The 16757-nt window shown below is 40.6% G+C and overlaps 1 non-coding gene across 1 annotated transcript; it reads left to right on the top strand.

The window, feature by feature from the left end:
• Positions 1 to 2614: 2614 nt before the first annotated feature.
• On the top strand, positions 2615 to 2686 carry trnae-uuc. The gene has a single exon. It is a non-coding gene; the product is annotated as a tRNA-Glu (tRNA).
• The last annotated feature ends 14071 nt before the right edge of the window (positions 2687 to 16757 follow it).

The following is a 16757-nucleotide window of genomic DNA, read 5'->3' on the forward strand; positions in this document are numbered from 1 at the left end:
ATGGTCTAGCGGTTAGGATTCCTGGATTTCACCCATGTGGCCCGGGTTCAACTCCCGGTATGGGAAAGAATATCTTTTCGTTAGGTACCCACTTGTGTAACAACAGATGCAGCAGTTTCACACAACACAACAATATTCCCTCAGCAACAGGAAATGTGACATGTTATGTAATAATAATAATAATAATGTATATTGAAATTATACAAAGCTTTTTAAACGTTCAATAAACTTCATGGCTGGATTTCTTGTTCTGCAGTAAAATTCATGCAACACCAGGAGGATCAAATTAAGATATGCATCTGAAACAGAAAAAAAAATAACCTTGTTGAGAGACGCTATGACTGTGTACACTTGTCTAGCTGTGACCTGACTTCAGCTTAGACGTGGGGCCAGTGGCGCAATGGATAACGTTTCTGACTATGGATCAGAAGATTCTAGTTTCGACTCCAGGCTGGCTCAATACTTTGTTTAATAGACTGAAATCAAGCTGGGAATGATACTGTATACCTTTCAGTGCTTCTGGCTGTTCTCACTTCAAACACATTTTAGACGGATTTCATGTGGACATTCCCCAACATCTCTGAGAAAAAAAAATGTAGCTTTTAAATCCAATAGGCATGATGTCAACATTTAAAGATTTGTCTGGGATGTGTATTTTAAGTATGTATCTGCCCATATGGTCTAGCGCTTATGATTCCTGGTTTTCACCCAGGTGGCCAGGGTTCAAGTCCCGGTATGGGAAAGAATATATTTTCGTTAGGTACCCACTTGTGTAACAACAGATGCAGCAGTTTCTCACAACACAACAATATTCACTCAGCAACAGGAAATGTGACATGATATGTAGATTCAAATTATATAAGGTTTTTTAAACGTTGAATACACTTAATGGCTGAATTTCTTACTCTGCAGTAAAATTCATGCAACAACAGGAGGATCAAATTAAGACATGCATCTGAAACCAACAGGCATGATGTCAACATTTAAAGATTTGTCTGTGATGTGTATTTTAAGTATGTATCTGCCCATATGGTCTAGCGCTTATGATTCCTGGTTTTCACCCAGGTGGCCAGGGTTCAAGTCCCGGTATGGGAAAGAATATTTTTTCTTTAGGTACCCACTTGTGTAACAACAGATGCAGCAGTTTGTCACAACACAACAATATTCACTCAGCAACAGGAAATGTGACATGATATGTAGATTCAAATTATATAAGGTTTTTTAAACGTTGAATACACTTAATGGCTGAATTTCTTAAAGATTTAATGATTTGTCTGTGATGTGTATTTTAAGTATGTGACGTCCCATATGGTCTAGCAGTTAGGATTCCTGGTTTTCACCCAGGTGTCCTGGGTTCAACTCCCGGTATGGGAAAGAATATCTTGTCGTTAGGTACGCACTTGTATAACAATAGATGCAGCAGTTTCTCACAACTGTAAAAATATTCCCTCAGCAACAGGAAATGAGACATGTTATGTAGATTCAAATTATACAATTCTTTTTAAACGTTGAATACACTTCATGGCTGCATTTCTTGCTCTGCAGTAAAATTCATGCAACAACAGGAGGATCAAATTAAGATATGCATCTGAAACAGAAAACCAAGGAACCTTGTTGTTGACAGACGCCATGACTGTGTACACTGGTCTAGCTGTGACCTGACTTCAGCTTAGACGTGGGGCCAGTGGCGCAATGGATAATGTGTCTGACTACGGATTAGAAGTTTCTAGGTTTGACTCCTGGCTGGCTCAATACTTTATTTAATTGACTGAAATCAAGCTGGGAATGATACTGTATAACTTTCTGTGCTTCTGGCTGTTCTCACTTCAAACACATTATAGATGGATTTCATCTGGACATTCCCCAACATCTCTGAGAAAAAAAGATGTAGTTTTTGAATCCAACAGGCATAATGTCAACATTTAAAGATTTGTCTGTGATGTGTATTTTAAGTATGTGTCTTCCCATATGGTCTAGCGGTTAGGATTCCTGGTTTTCACCCAGGTGGCCTGGGTTCAACTCCCGGTATGGGAAATAATATATTTTTGTTATGTTACCCACTTGTGTAACAACAGATGCAGCAGTTTCTCACAACACAACAATATTCCCTCAGCAACAGGAAATGTGACTTGTTATGCAGATTCAAATTATATAAAGCTTTTTAAACGTTGAATACACTTCATGGCTGCATTTCTTGCTCTGCAGTAAAATTCATGCAACAACAGGAGGATCAAATTAAGATATGCATCTGAAACAGAAAACAAAGGAACCTTGTTGTCGACAGACTGTGTACACTGGTCTAGCTGTGACCTGACTTAAGCTTGGACGTGGGGCCAGTGGTGCAATGGATAACGTGTCTGACTAGGGATCAGAAGATTCTAGGATCTACTCCTGGCTGACTCAATACTTTATTTAATTGAATGAAATCAAGCTGGGAATGATACTGTATACCTTTCAGTGCTTCTGGCTGTTCTCACTTCAAACACATTATAGATGGATTTCATCTGGACATTCCCCAACATCTCTGAGAAAAAAAGATGAGGTTTTTGAATCCAACAGGCATAATGTCAACATTTAAAGATTTGTCTGTGATGTGTATTTTAGGTATGTGTCTTCCCATATGGTCTAGCGGTTAGGATTCCTGGTTTTCACCCAGGTGGCCCGGGTTCAACTCCCGGTATGGGAAAGAATATATTTTTGTTATGTTACCCACTTGTGTAACAACAGATGCAGCAGTTTCTCACAACACAACAATATTCCCTAAGCAACAGGAAATGTGACTTGTTATGCAGATTCAAATTATATAAGGCTTTTTAAACGTTGAATACACTTCATGGCTGAATTTCTTGCTCTGCAGTAAAATTCATGCAACAACAGGAGGATCAAATTAAGATATGCATCTGAAACAGAAAACCAAGGAACCTTGTTGTCGACAGACTGTGTACACTGGTCTAGCTGTGACCTGACTTAAGCTTAGACGTGGGGCCAGTGGCACAATGGATAACGTGTCTGACTAGGGATCAGAAGATTCTAGGATCTACTCCTGGCTGACTCTTTATTTAATTGACTGAAATCAAGCTGGGAATGATACTGTATACCTTTCAGTGCTTCTGGCTGTTCTCACTTCAAACACACTTTAGACGGATTTCATCTGGACATTCCCCAACATCTCTGAGAAAAAAAAGATGTGGCTTTTAAATCCAACAGGCATGATGTCAACATTTAAAGATTTGTCTGTGATGTGTATTTTAAGTATGTGTCTTCCCATATGGTCTAGCGGTTAGGATTCCTGGTTTTCACCCAGGTGGCCCAGGTACAACTCCCGTTATAGGAAAGAATAACTTGTCGTTAGGTACGCACTTGTGTAACAACAGATGCAGTACTTTCACACAACAGAACAATATTCCCTCAGCAACAGGAAATGTGACTTGTTATGTAGATTCAAATTATACAATTATTTTTAAACGTTGAATACACTTCATGGCTGCATTTCTTGCTCTGCAGTAAAATGCATGCAACAACAGGAGGATCAAATTAAGATATGCATCTGAAACAGAAAACCAAGGAACCTTGTTGTTGACAGACGCCATGACTGTGTAAACTGGTCTAGCTTTGACCTGACTTCAGCTTAGACGTGGGGCCAGTGGAGCATTGGTTAACGTGTCTGACTATGAATCAGAAGATTCTAGGTTCGACTCCTGGCTGGTTCAATACTTTGTTTAATTGACTGAAATCAAGCAGGGAATGATACTGTATACCTTTCAGTTCTTCTGGCTGTTCTCACTTCAACCACACTTTAGACGGATTTCATCTGGACATTCCCCAACATCTCTAAGAAAAAAAAGATGTAGCTTTTAAATCCTACAGGCATGATGTCAACATTTAAAGATTTGTCTGTGATGTGTATTTTAAGTATGTGTCTTCCCATATGGTCTAGCGTTTAGGATTCCTGGTTTTCACCCAGGTGGCCCGGGTTCAACTCCCGGTATGAGAAAGAATATATTTTCGTTAGGTACCCACTTGTGTAACAACAGATGCAGCAGTTTCTCACAACACAACAATATTCCCTCAGCAACAGGAAATGTGACTTGTTATGTAGATTCAAATTATACAAAGCTTTTTAAACGTTGAATACACTTCATGGCTGCATTTCTTGCTCTGCAGTAAAATTCATGCAACAACAGGAGGATCAAATTAAGATATGCATCTGAAACAGAAAACCAAGGAACCTTTTTGTTGACAGACGCCATGACTGTGTACACTGTTCTAGCTGTGACCTGACTTCAGCTTAGACGTGGTGCCAGTGAGGGTAGGCAACAACATCTCCTCCCCGCTGATCCTGAACACGGGGGCCCCACAAGGGTGCGTTCTGAGCCCTCTCCTGTACTCCCTGTTCACCCACGACTGCGTGGCCACGCACGCCTCCAACTCAATCATCAAGTTTGCGGACGACACAACAGTGGTAGGCTTGATTACCAACAACGACGAGACGGCCTACAGGGAGGAGATGAGGGCCCTCGGAGTGTGGTGTCAGGAAAATAACCTCACACTCAACGTCAACAAAACTAAGGAGATGATTGTGGACTTCAGGAAACAGCAGAGGGAACACCCCTATCCACATCGATGGAACAGTAGTGGAGAGGGTAGCTAGTTTTAAGTTCCTCGGCATACACATCACAGACAAACTGAATTGGTCCACTCACACTGACAGCGTCGTGAAGAAGCGCAGCAGCGCCTATTCAACCTCAGGAGGCTGAAGAAATTTGGCTTGTCACCAAAAGCACTCACAAACTTCTACAGATGCACAATCGAGAGCATCCTGGCGGGCTGTATCACCGCCTGGTACGGCAACTGCTCCGCCCTCAACCGTAAGGCTCTCCAGAGGGTAGTGAGGACTGCACAACGCATCACCGGGGGCAAACTACCTGCCCTCCAGGACACCTACACCACCCGTTGTTACAGGAAGGCCATAAAGATCATCAAGGACATCAACCACCGAACCACTGCCTGTTCACCCCGCTATCATCCAGAAGGCGAGGTCAGTACAGGTGCATCAAAGCTGGGACCGAGAGACTGAAAAACAGCTTCTATCTCAAGGCCATCAGACTGTTAAACAGCCACCACTAACATTGAGTGGCTTCTGCCAACACACTGTCATTGACACTGACCCAACTCCAGCCATTTTAATAATGGGAATTGATGGGAAATGATGTAAATATATCACTAGCCACTTTAAACAATGCTACCTTATATAATGTTACTTACCCTACATTATTCATCTCATATGCATATGTATATACTGTACTCTACATCATCGACTGCATCCTTATGTAACACATGTATCACTAGCCACTTTAACTATGCCACTTTGTTTACTTTGTCTACACACTCATCTCATATGTATATACTGTACTCGATACCATCTACTGTATGCTGCTCTGTACCATCACTCATTCATATATCCTTATGTACATGTTCCTTATCCCCTTACACTGTGTATAAGACAGTAGTTTTGGAATTGTTAGTTAGATTACTTGTTGGTTATCACTGCATTGTCGGAACTAGAAGCACAAGCATTTCGCTACACTCGCATTAACATCTGCTAACCATGTGTATGTGACAAATAAAATTTGATTTGATTTGATTTGAATGGATAACGTGTCTGACTACGGATCAGAAGATTCTAGGTTCGACTCCTGGCTGGCTCAATACTTTGTTTAATTGACTGAAATCAAGCAGGGAATGATACTGTATTAAAAAAAGATGTAGCTTTTAAATCAAACAGGCATAATGTCAACATTTAAAGATTTGTCTGTGATGTGTATTTTAAGTATGTGTCTTCCCATATGGTCTAGCGGTTAGGATTCCTGGTTTTCACACAGGTGGCCTGGGTTCAACTCCCGGTATGGTAAAGATGATCTTATCGTTAGGTACCCACTTGTGTAACAACAGATGCAGCAGTTTCACACAACAAAACAATATTCTCTCAGCAACAGGAAATGTGACATTTTATGTATATACAAAGCTTTTTAAACGTTGAATAAACTTCATGGCTGGATTTCTTGCTCTGCAGTAAAATTCATGCAACAACAGGAGGATCAAATTAAAATATGCATCTGAAACAGAAAACCAAGGAACCTTGTTTTTGACAGACACTATGACTGTGTACACTGGTCTAGCTGTGACCTGACTTAAGCTTAGACGTGGGGCCAGTGGTGCTATGGAGAACGTGTCTGACTACGGATCAGAAGATTCTAGGTTCGACTCCTGGCTGGCTCAATAATTTGTTTAATTGACTGAAATCAAGCTGGGAATGATACTGTATACCTTTCAGTGCTTCTGGCTGTTCTCACTTCAAACACATTTTAGACGGATTTCATCTGGACATTCCCCAACATCTCTGAGAAAAAAAGATGTAGCTTTTAAATCCAATAGGCATGATGTCAAAATTTAAAGATTTGTCTGTGATGTGTATTTTAAGTATGTGTCTTCCCATATGGTCTAGCGGTTAGGATTCCTGGTTTTCACCCAGGTAGACTGGGTTCAACTCCCGGTATGGAAACAATATATTTTCGTTACGTACCCACTTGTGTAACAACAGATGCAGCAGTTTCTCACAACACAACAATATTCCCTCAGCAACAGGAAATGTGACTTGTTATGTAGATTCAAATTATATAAGGCTTTTTAAACGTTGAATGCACTTCATGGCTGCATTTCTTGCTCTGCAGTAAAATTCATGCAACAACAGGAGGATCAAATTAAGATATGCATCTTAAACATATATTCAAATTATACAAAGCTTTTTAAACGTTGAATAAACTTCATGGCTGGATTTCTTGCTCTGCAGTAAAATTCATGCAACACCAGGAGGATCAAATTAAGATATGCATCTGAAACAGAAAACCAAGGAACCTTGTTGTTGACAGACGCCATGACTGTGTACACTGGTCTAGCTGTGACCTGACTTCAGCTTACACGTGGTGCCAGTGGCGAAATGGATAACGTGTCTGACTACGGATCAGAAGATTCTAGGTTCGACCTCTGGCTGGCTCAATACTTTATTTAATTGACTGAAATCAAGCTGGGAATGATACTGTATACCTTTCAGTGCTTCTGGCTGTTCTCACTTTAAACACATTTTAGATGGATTTCATCTGGACATTCCCCAACATCTCTGAGAAAAAAAGATGTCGTTTTTGAATCCAACAGGCATAATGTCAACATTTAAAGATTTGTCTGTGATGTGTATTTTAAGTATGTGTCTTCCCATCTGGTCTAGCTGTTAGGATTCCTGGTTTTCACCCATGTGGCCCGGGTTCAACTCCCGGTATGGGAAAGAATAACTCATCGTTAGGTACGCACTTGTGTAACAACAAATTCAGCAGTTTCACAAAACAGTATTCCCTCAGCAACATCAAATGTGACATGTCATGTAGATTCAAATTATACAAGGCTTTTTAAACGATGAATACACTTCATGGCTGCATTTCTTGCTCTGCAGTAAAATTCATGCAACAACAGGAGGATCAAATTAAGATATGCATCTGAAACAGAAAACCAAGGAACCTTGTTGTTGACAGACGCCATGACTGTGTACACTGGTCTAGCTGTGACCTGACTTCAGCTTACACGTGGTGCCATTGGCGAAATGGATAACGTGTCTGACTACGGATCAGAAGATTCTAGGTTCGACCTCTGGCTGGCTCAATACTTTATTTAATTGACTGAAATCAAGCTGGGAATGATACTGTATACCTTTCAGTGCTTCTGGCTGTTCTCACTTTAAACACATTTTAGACGGATTTCATCTGGACATTCCCCAACATCTCTGAGAAAAAAATATGTAGTTTTTGAATCCAACAGGCATAATGTCAACATTTAAAGATTTGTCTGTGATGTGTATTTTAAGTATGTGTCTTCCCATATGGTCTAGCGGTTAGGATTCCTGGTTTTCGCCCAGGTGGCCCGGGTTCAACTCCCGGTATGGGAAAGAATAACTCGTCATTAGGTACGCACTTGTGTAATAATAGATGCAGTACTTTCACACAACACAACAATATTCACTCAGCAACAGGAAATGTGACATGTTATGTAGATTCATATTATATAATGTTTTTTAAACGTTGAATGCACTTCATGGCTGCATTTCTTGCTCTGCAGTAAAATTCATGCAACAACAGGAGGATCAAATTAAGATATCCATCTTAAACATATATTCAAATTATACAAAGCTTTTTAAACGTTGAATAAACTTCATGGCTGGATTTCTTGCTCTGCAGTAAAATTCATGCAACACCAGGAGGATCAAATTAAGTTATGCATCTGAAACAGAAAACCAAGGAACCTTGTTGTTGACAGACGCCATGACTGTGTACACTGGTCTAGCTGTGACCTGACTACAGCTTAGATGTGGGGCCAGTGGAGCAATGGATAACGTGTCTGACTACGGATCAGAAGATTCTAGGTTCGACTCCTGGCTGGCTCAATACTTTATTTAATTTACTGAAATCAAGCTCGGAATGATACTGTATATCTTTCAGTGCTTCTGGCTGTTCTCACTTTAAACACATTTTAGATGGATTTCATCTGGACATTCCCCAACATCTCTGAGAAAAAAGATGTAGTTTTTGAATCCAACAGGCATAATGTCAACATTTAAAGATTTGTCTGTGATGTGTATTTTAAGTATGTGTCTTCCCATATGGTCTAGCGGTTAGGATTCCTGGTTTTCACCCAGGTTGCCTGGGTTCAACTCCCGGTATGGGAAAGAATAACTTGTCATTAGGTACGCACTTGTTTAATAATAGATGCAGTACTTTCACACAACACAACAATATTCACTCAGCAACAGGAAATGTGACATGTTATGTAGATTCATATTATATAACGTTTTTTAAACGTTGAATACACTTCATGGCTGCATTTCTTGCTCTGCAGTAAAATTCATGCAACAACAGGAGGATCAAATTAAGATATGCATCTGAAACAGAAAACCAAGGAACCTTGTTGTTGAGAGACGCTATGACTGTGTACACTGGTCTAGCTGTGACCTGACTTCGTTTTAGACGTGGGGCCAGTGGCGCAATGGATAATGTGTCTGACTACGGATCAGAAGATTCTAGGTTCGACTCCTGGCTGGCTCAATACTTTGTTTGATTGACTAAATCAAGCTGGGAATGATACTGTATACCTTTCAGTGCTTCTGGCTGTTCTCACTTTAAACACATTTTAGACGGATTTCATCTGGACATTCCCCAACATCTCTGAGAAAAAAAGATGTTGCTTTTAAATCCAACAGGCATAATGTCAACATTTAAAGATTTGTCTGTGATGTGTATTTTAAGTATGTGTCTTCCCATATGGTCTAGCGGTTAGGATCCCTGGTTTTCACCCAGGTGGCCAGGGTTCAACTCCCGGTATGGGAAAGAATAACTTGTCATTAGGTACGCACTTGTGTAACAACAGATGCAGTACTTTCACACAACACAACAATATTCACTCAGCAACAGGAAATGTGACATGTCATGTAGATTCATATTATATAACGTTTTTTAAACGTTGAATACACTTCATGGCTGCATTTCTTGCTCTGCAGTAAAATTCATGCAACAACAGGAGGATCAAATTAACATATGCATCTGAAACAGAAAACCAAGGAACCTTGTTGTTGAGAAACGCTATGACTGTGTACACTGGTCTAGCTGTGACCTGACTTCAGCTTAGACGTGGGGCCAGTGGCGCAATGGATAACGTGTCTGACTACGGATCAGAAGATTCTAGGTTTGACTCCTGGCTGGCTCAATACTTTGTTTAATTTACTGAAATCAAGCTGGGAATGATACTGTATACCTTTCAGTGCTTCTGGCTGTTCTCACTTCAAACACATTTTAGACGGATTTCATCTGGACATTCCCCAACATCTCTGAGAAAAAAAGATGTAGCTTTTAAATCCAACAGGCATAATGTCAACATTTAAAGATTTGTCTGTGATGTGTATTTTAAGTATGTGTCTTCCCATATGGTCTAGCGGTTAGGATTCCTGGTTTTCACCCAGGTGGCCCGGGTTAAACTCCCGGTATGGGAAAGAATATCTTGTCGTTAGGTACGCACTTGTGTAGCAGCATTTTCTCACAACACAACAATATTCGCTCAGGAAATGTGACATGTTATGTAGATTCAAATTATACAAGGCTTTTTAAACGTTAAATACACTTCATGGTTGCATTTCTTGCTCTGCAGTAAAATTCATGCAACAACAGGAGGATCAAATTAAGATATGCATCTGAAACAGAAAACCAAGGAACCTTGTTGTTGACAGACGCTATGACTGTGTACATTTGTCTAGCTGTGACCTGACTTCAGCTTAGACGTGGTGCCAGTGAGGGTAGGCAACAACATCTCCTCCCCCGCTGATCCTCAACACGGGGGCCCCACAAGGGTGCGTTCTGAGCCCTCTCCTGTACTCCCTGTTCACCCACGACTGCGTGGCCACGCACGCCTCCAACTCAATCATCAAGTTTGCGGACGACACAACAGTGGTAGGCTTGATTACCAACAACGATGAGACGGCCTACAGGGAGGAGGTGAGGGCCCTCGGAGTGTGGTGTCAGGAAAATAACCTCACACTCAACGTCAACAAAACTAAGGAGATGATTGTGGACTTCAGGAAACAGCAGAGGGAACACCCCTATCCACATCGATGGAACAGTAGTGGAGAGGGTAGCTAGTTTTAAGTTCCTCGGCATACACATCACAGACAAACTGAATTGGTCCACTCACACTGACAGCGTCGTGAAGAAGGCGCAGCAGCGCCTATTCAACCTCAGGAGGCTGAAGAAATTCGGCTTGTCACCAAAAGCACTCACAAACGTCTACAGATGCACAATCGAGAGCATCCTGGCGGGCTGTATCACCGCCTGGTACGGCAACTGCTCCGCCCTCAACCGTAAGGCTCTCCAGAGGGTAGTGAGGACTGCACAACGCATCACCGGGGCAAACTACCTGCCCTCCAGGACACCTACACCACCCGTTGTTACAGGAAGGCCATAAAGATCATCAAGGACATCAACCACCCGAACCACTGCCTGTTCACCCCGCTATCATCCAGAAAGCGAGGTCAGTACAGGTGCATCAAAGCTGGGACCGAGAGACTGAAAAACAGCTTCTATCTCAAGGCCATCAGACTGTTAAACAGCCACCACTAACATTGAGTGGCTGCTGCCAACACACTGTCATTGACACTGACCCAACTCCAGCCATTTTAATAATGGGAATTGATGGGAAATGATGTAAATATATCACTAGCCACTTTAAACAATGCTACCTTATATAATGTTACTTACCCTACATTATTCATCTCATATGCATATGTATATACTGTACTCTACATCATCGACTGCATCCTTATGTAACACATGTATCACTAGCCACTTTAACTATGCCACTTTGTTACTTTGTCTACACACTCATCTCATATGTATATACTGTACTCGATACCATCTACTGTATGCTGCTCTGTACCATCACTCATTCATATATCCTTATGTACATGTTCCTTATCCCCTTACACTGTGTATAAGACAGTAGTTTTGGAATTGTTAGTTAGATTACTTGTTGGTTATCACTGCATTGTCGGAACTAGAAGCACAAGCATTTCGCTACACTCGCATTAACATCTGCTAACCATGTGTATGTGACAAATAAAATTTGATTTGATTTGATTTGAATGGATAACGTGTCTGACTACGGATCAGAAGATTCTAGGTTCGACTCCTGGCTGGCTCAATACTTTGTTTAAGTGACTGAAATCAAGCAGGGAATGATACTGTATTAAAAAAGATGTAGCTTTTAAATCAAACAGGCATAATGTCAACATTTAAAGATTTGTCTGTGATGTGTATTTTAAGTATGTGTCTTCCCATATGGTCTAGCGGTTAGGATTCCTTCTTTTCACCCAGGTGGCCCGGGTTCAACTCCCGGTATGGGAAAGAATATATTTTTGTTATGTTACCCACTTGTGTAACAACAGATGCAGCAGTTTCTCACAACACAACAATATTCCCTCAGCAACAGGAAATGTGACTTGTTATGCAGATTCAAATTATATAAGGCTTTTTAAACGTTGAATACACTTCATGGCTGCATTTCTTGCTCTGCAGTAAAATTCATGCAACAACAGGAGGATCAAATTAAGATATGCATCTGAAACAGAAAACCAAGGAACCTTTTTGTTGACAGACGCCATGACTGTGTACACTGTTCTAGCTGTGACCTGACTTCAGCTTAGACGTGGGGCCAGTGGCGCAATGGATAATGTGTCTGACTACAGAGCAGAAGATTCTAGGTTCGATTCCTGGCTGGCTCAATACTTTGTTTAATTGACTGAAATCAAGCTGGGAATGATACCGTATACCTTTCAGTGCTTTTGGCTGTTCTCACTTCAAACACATTTTAGACGGATTTCATCTGGACATTCCCCAACAGCTCTGAGAAAAAAAAGATGTAGCTTTTAAATCAAACAGGCATAATGTCAACATTTAAAGAATTGTCTGTGATGTGTATTTTAAGTATGTGTCTTCCCATATGGTCTAGCGGTTAGGATTCCTGGTTTTCACCCAGGTGGCACGGGTTCAACTCCCGGTATGGGAAAGAATATATTTTCGTTAGGTACCCACTTGTGTAACAACAGATGCAGCAGTTTCTCACAACACAACAATATTCCCTCAGCAACAGGAAATGTGACTTGTTATGTAGATTCAAATTATACAAGGGTTTTTAAACGTTGAATAGGATTCCTGGTTTTCACCCAGGTGGCCTAGGTTCAACTCCCGGTATAAGAAAGAATAACTTGTCGTTAGGTACGCACTTGTGTAACAACAGATGCAGCAGTTTCACAAAACAATATTCCCTCAGCAACAGGAAATGTCACATGTTATGTAGATGCATATTATATAACGTTTTTTAAACGTTGAATACACTTCATGGCTGCATTTCTTGCTCTGCAGTAAAATTCATGCAACAACAGGAGGATCAAATTAAGATATGCATCTGAAACAGAAAACCAAGGAACCTTGTTCTTGACAGACGCTATGACTGTGTACACTGGTCTAGCTGTGACCTGACTTAAGCTTAGACGTGGGTCCAGTGGCGCAATGGATAACGTGTCTGACTACGGATCAGAAGATTCTACGTTCGACTCCTGGCTGGCTCATTACTTTATTTAATTGACTGAAATCAAGCTGGGAATGATACTGTATTAAAAAAAGATGTAGCTTTTAAATCAAACAGGCATAATGTCAACATTTAAAGATTTGTCTGTGATGTGTATTTTAAGTATGTGTCTTCCCATATGGTCTAGCGTTTAGGATTCCTGATTTTCACCCAGGTGGCCTGGGTACAACTCCCGGTATGGGAAAGAATAACTTGTCATTAGGTACGCACTTGTGTAACAACAGATGCAGTACTTTCACACAACACAACAATATTCACTCAGGAAATGTGACATGTTATGTAGATTCATATTATATAATGTTTTTTAAACGTTGAATACACTTCATGGCTGCATTTCTTGCTCTGCAGTAAAATTCATGCAACAACAGGAGGATCAAATTAACATATGCATCTGAAACAGAAAACCAAGGAACCTTGTTGTTGAGAAACGCTATGACTGTGTACACTGGTCTAGCTGTGACCTGACTTCAGCTTAGACGTGGTGCCACTGGCGCAATGGATAACGTGTCTGACTACGGATCAGAATATTCTAGGTTCGACTCCTGGCTGTCTCAATACTTTATTGAATTGACCGAAATCAATTTATTGAATTGACCGAAATCATCTGGACATTCCCCAACATCTCTGAGAAAAAAAGATGTTGCTTTTAAATCCAACAGGCATAATGTCAACATTTAAAGATTTGTCTGTGATGTGTATTTTAAGTATATGTCTTCCCATATGGTCTAGCGGTTAGGATTCCTGGTTTTCACCCAGGTAGACTGGTTTCAACTCCCGGTATGGGAAACAATATATTTTCGTTAGGTACGCACTTGTGTAACAACAGATGCAGCAGTTTCACACAACACAACAAAATTCCCTCAGCAACAGGAAATGTGACTTGTTATGTAGATTAAAATTATACAAAGCTTTTTAAACGTTGAATACACTTCATGGCTGCATTTCTTGCTCTGCAGTAAAATTCATGCAACAACAGGAGGATCAAATTAAGATATGCATCTGAAACAGAAAACCAAGGAACCTTTTTGTTGACAGACGCCATGACTGTGTACACTGTTCTAGCTGTGACCTGACTTCAGCTTAGACGTGGGGCCAGTGGCGCAATGGATAATGTGTCTGACTACAGAGCAGAAGATTCTAGGTTCGATTCCTGGCTGGCTCAATACTTTGTTTAATTGACTGAAATCAAGCTGGGAATGATACCGTATACCTTTCAGTGCTTTTGGCTGTTCTCACTTCAAACACATTTTAGACGGATTTCATCTGGACATTCCCCAACAGCTCTGAGAAAAAAAAGATGTAGCTTTTAAATCAAACAGGCATAATGTCAACATTTAAAGAATTGTCTGTGATGTGTATTTTAAGTATGTGTCTTCCCATATGGTCTAGCGGTTAGGATTCCTGGTTTTCACCCAGGTGGCACGGGTTCAACTCCCGGTATGGGAAAGAATATATTTTCGTTAGGTACCCACTTGTGTAACAACAGATGCAGCAGTTTCTCACAACACAACAATATTCCCTCAGCAACAGGAAATGTGACTTGTTATGTAGATTCAAATTATACAAGGGTTTTTAAACGTTGAATAGGATTCCTGGTTTTCACCCAGGTGGCCTAGGTTCAACTCCCGGTATAAGAAAGAATAACTTGTCGTTAGGTACGCACTTGTGTAACAACAGATGCAGCAGTTTCACAAAACAATATTCCCTCAGCAACAGGAAATGTCACATGTTATGTAGATTCATATTATATAACGTTTTTTAAACGTTGAATACACTTCATGGCTGCATTTCTTGCTCTGCAGTAAAATTCATGCAACAACAGGAGGATCAAATTAAGATATGCATCTGAAACAGAAAACCAAGGAACCTTGTTCTTGACAGACGCTATGACTGTGTACACTGGTCTAGCTGTGACCTGACTTAAGCTTAGACGTGGGTCCAGTGGCGCAATGGATAACGTGTCTGACTACGGATTAGAAGATTCTACGTTCGACTCCTGGCTGGCTCATTACTTTATTTAATTGACTGAAATCAAGCTGGGAATGATACTGTATACCTTTCAGTGCTTCTGGCTGTTCTCACTTCAAAACACATTTTAGACGGATTTCATCTGGACATTCCCCAACATCTCTGAGAAAAAAAGATGTAGCTTTGAAATCCAACAGGCATAATGTCAACATTTAAAGATTTGTCTGTGATGTGTATTTTAAGTATGTGTCTTCCCATATGGTCTAGCGGTTAGGATTCCTGGTTTTCACACAGGTGGCCTGGGTTCAACTCCCGGTATGGTAAAGATCATCTTATCGTTAGGTACCCACTTGTGTAATAACAGATGCAGCAGTTTCACACAACACAACAATATTCCCTCAGCAACAGGAAATGTGACATGTTATGTATAAAAGCGTCTGCTAAATGGCATATATTATTATTATGTATATACAAAGCTTTTTAAACGTTGAATACACTTCATGGCTGCATTTCTTGCTCTGCAGTAAAATTCATGCAACAACAGGAGGATCAAATTAAGATATGCATCTGAAACAGAAAACCAAGGAACCTTGTTGTTGACAGACGCCATGACTGTGTACACTGGTCTAGCTGTGACCTGACTTCAGCTTAGATGTGGGGCCAGTGGCGAAATGGATAACGTGTCTGACTACGGATCAGAAGATTCTAGGTTCGACTCCTGGCTGGCTCAATACTTTGTTTAATTGACTGAAATCAAGCTGGGAATGATACTGTATACCTTTCAGTGCTTCTGGCTGTTCTCACTTTAAACACATTTTAGACGGATTTCATCTGGACATTCCCCAACATCTCTGAGAAAAAAGATGTAGTTTTTGAATCCAACAGGCATAATGTCAACATTTAAAGATTTGTCTGTGATGTGTATTTTAAGTATGTGTCTTCCCATATGGTCTAGCGCTTAGGATTCCTGGTTTTCACCCAGGTGGCCTGGGTTCAACTCCCGGTATGGGAAAGAATAACTTGTCATTAGGTACGCACTTGTGTAACAACAGATGCAGTACTTTCACACAACACAACAATATTCACTCAGCAACAGGAAATGTGACATGTTATGTAGATTCATATTATATAACGTTTTTTAAACGTTGAATACACTTCATGGCTGCATTTCTTGCTCTGCAGTAAAATTCATGCAACAACAGGAGGATCAAATTAACATATGCATCTGAAACAGAAAACCAAGGAACCTTGTTGTTGACAGACGCCATGACTGTGTACACTGGTCTAGCTGTGACCTGACTTCAGCTTAGATGTGGGGCCAGTGGCGAAATGGATAACGTATCTGACTACAGATCAGAAGATTCTATGTTCGACTCCTGGCTGACTCAATACTTTATTTACTTGACTGAAATCAAGCTGGGAATGATACTGTATACCTTTCAGTGCTTCTGGCTGTTGTCACTTCAAACACATTTTAGACGGATTTCATCTGGACATTCCCCAACATCTCTGAGAAAAAAAGATGTAGCTTTTAAATCCAACAGGCATAATGTCAA

The sequence above is a fragment of the Oncorhynchus gorbuscha genome, unplaced genomic scaffold (genome assembly GCF_021184085.1).
Source record: "Oncorhynchus gorbuscha isolate QuinsamMale2020 ecotype Even-year unplaced genomic scaffold, OgorEven_v1.0 Un_scaffold_1128, whole genome shotgun sequence".
NCBI lineage: Eukaryota > Metazoa > Chordata > Actinopteri > Salmoniformes > Salmonidae > Oncorhynchus > Oncorhynchus gorbuscha.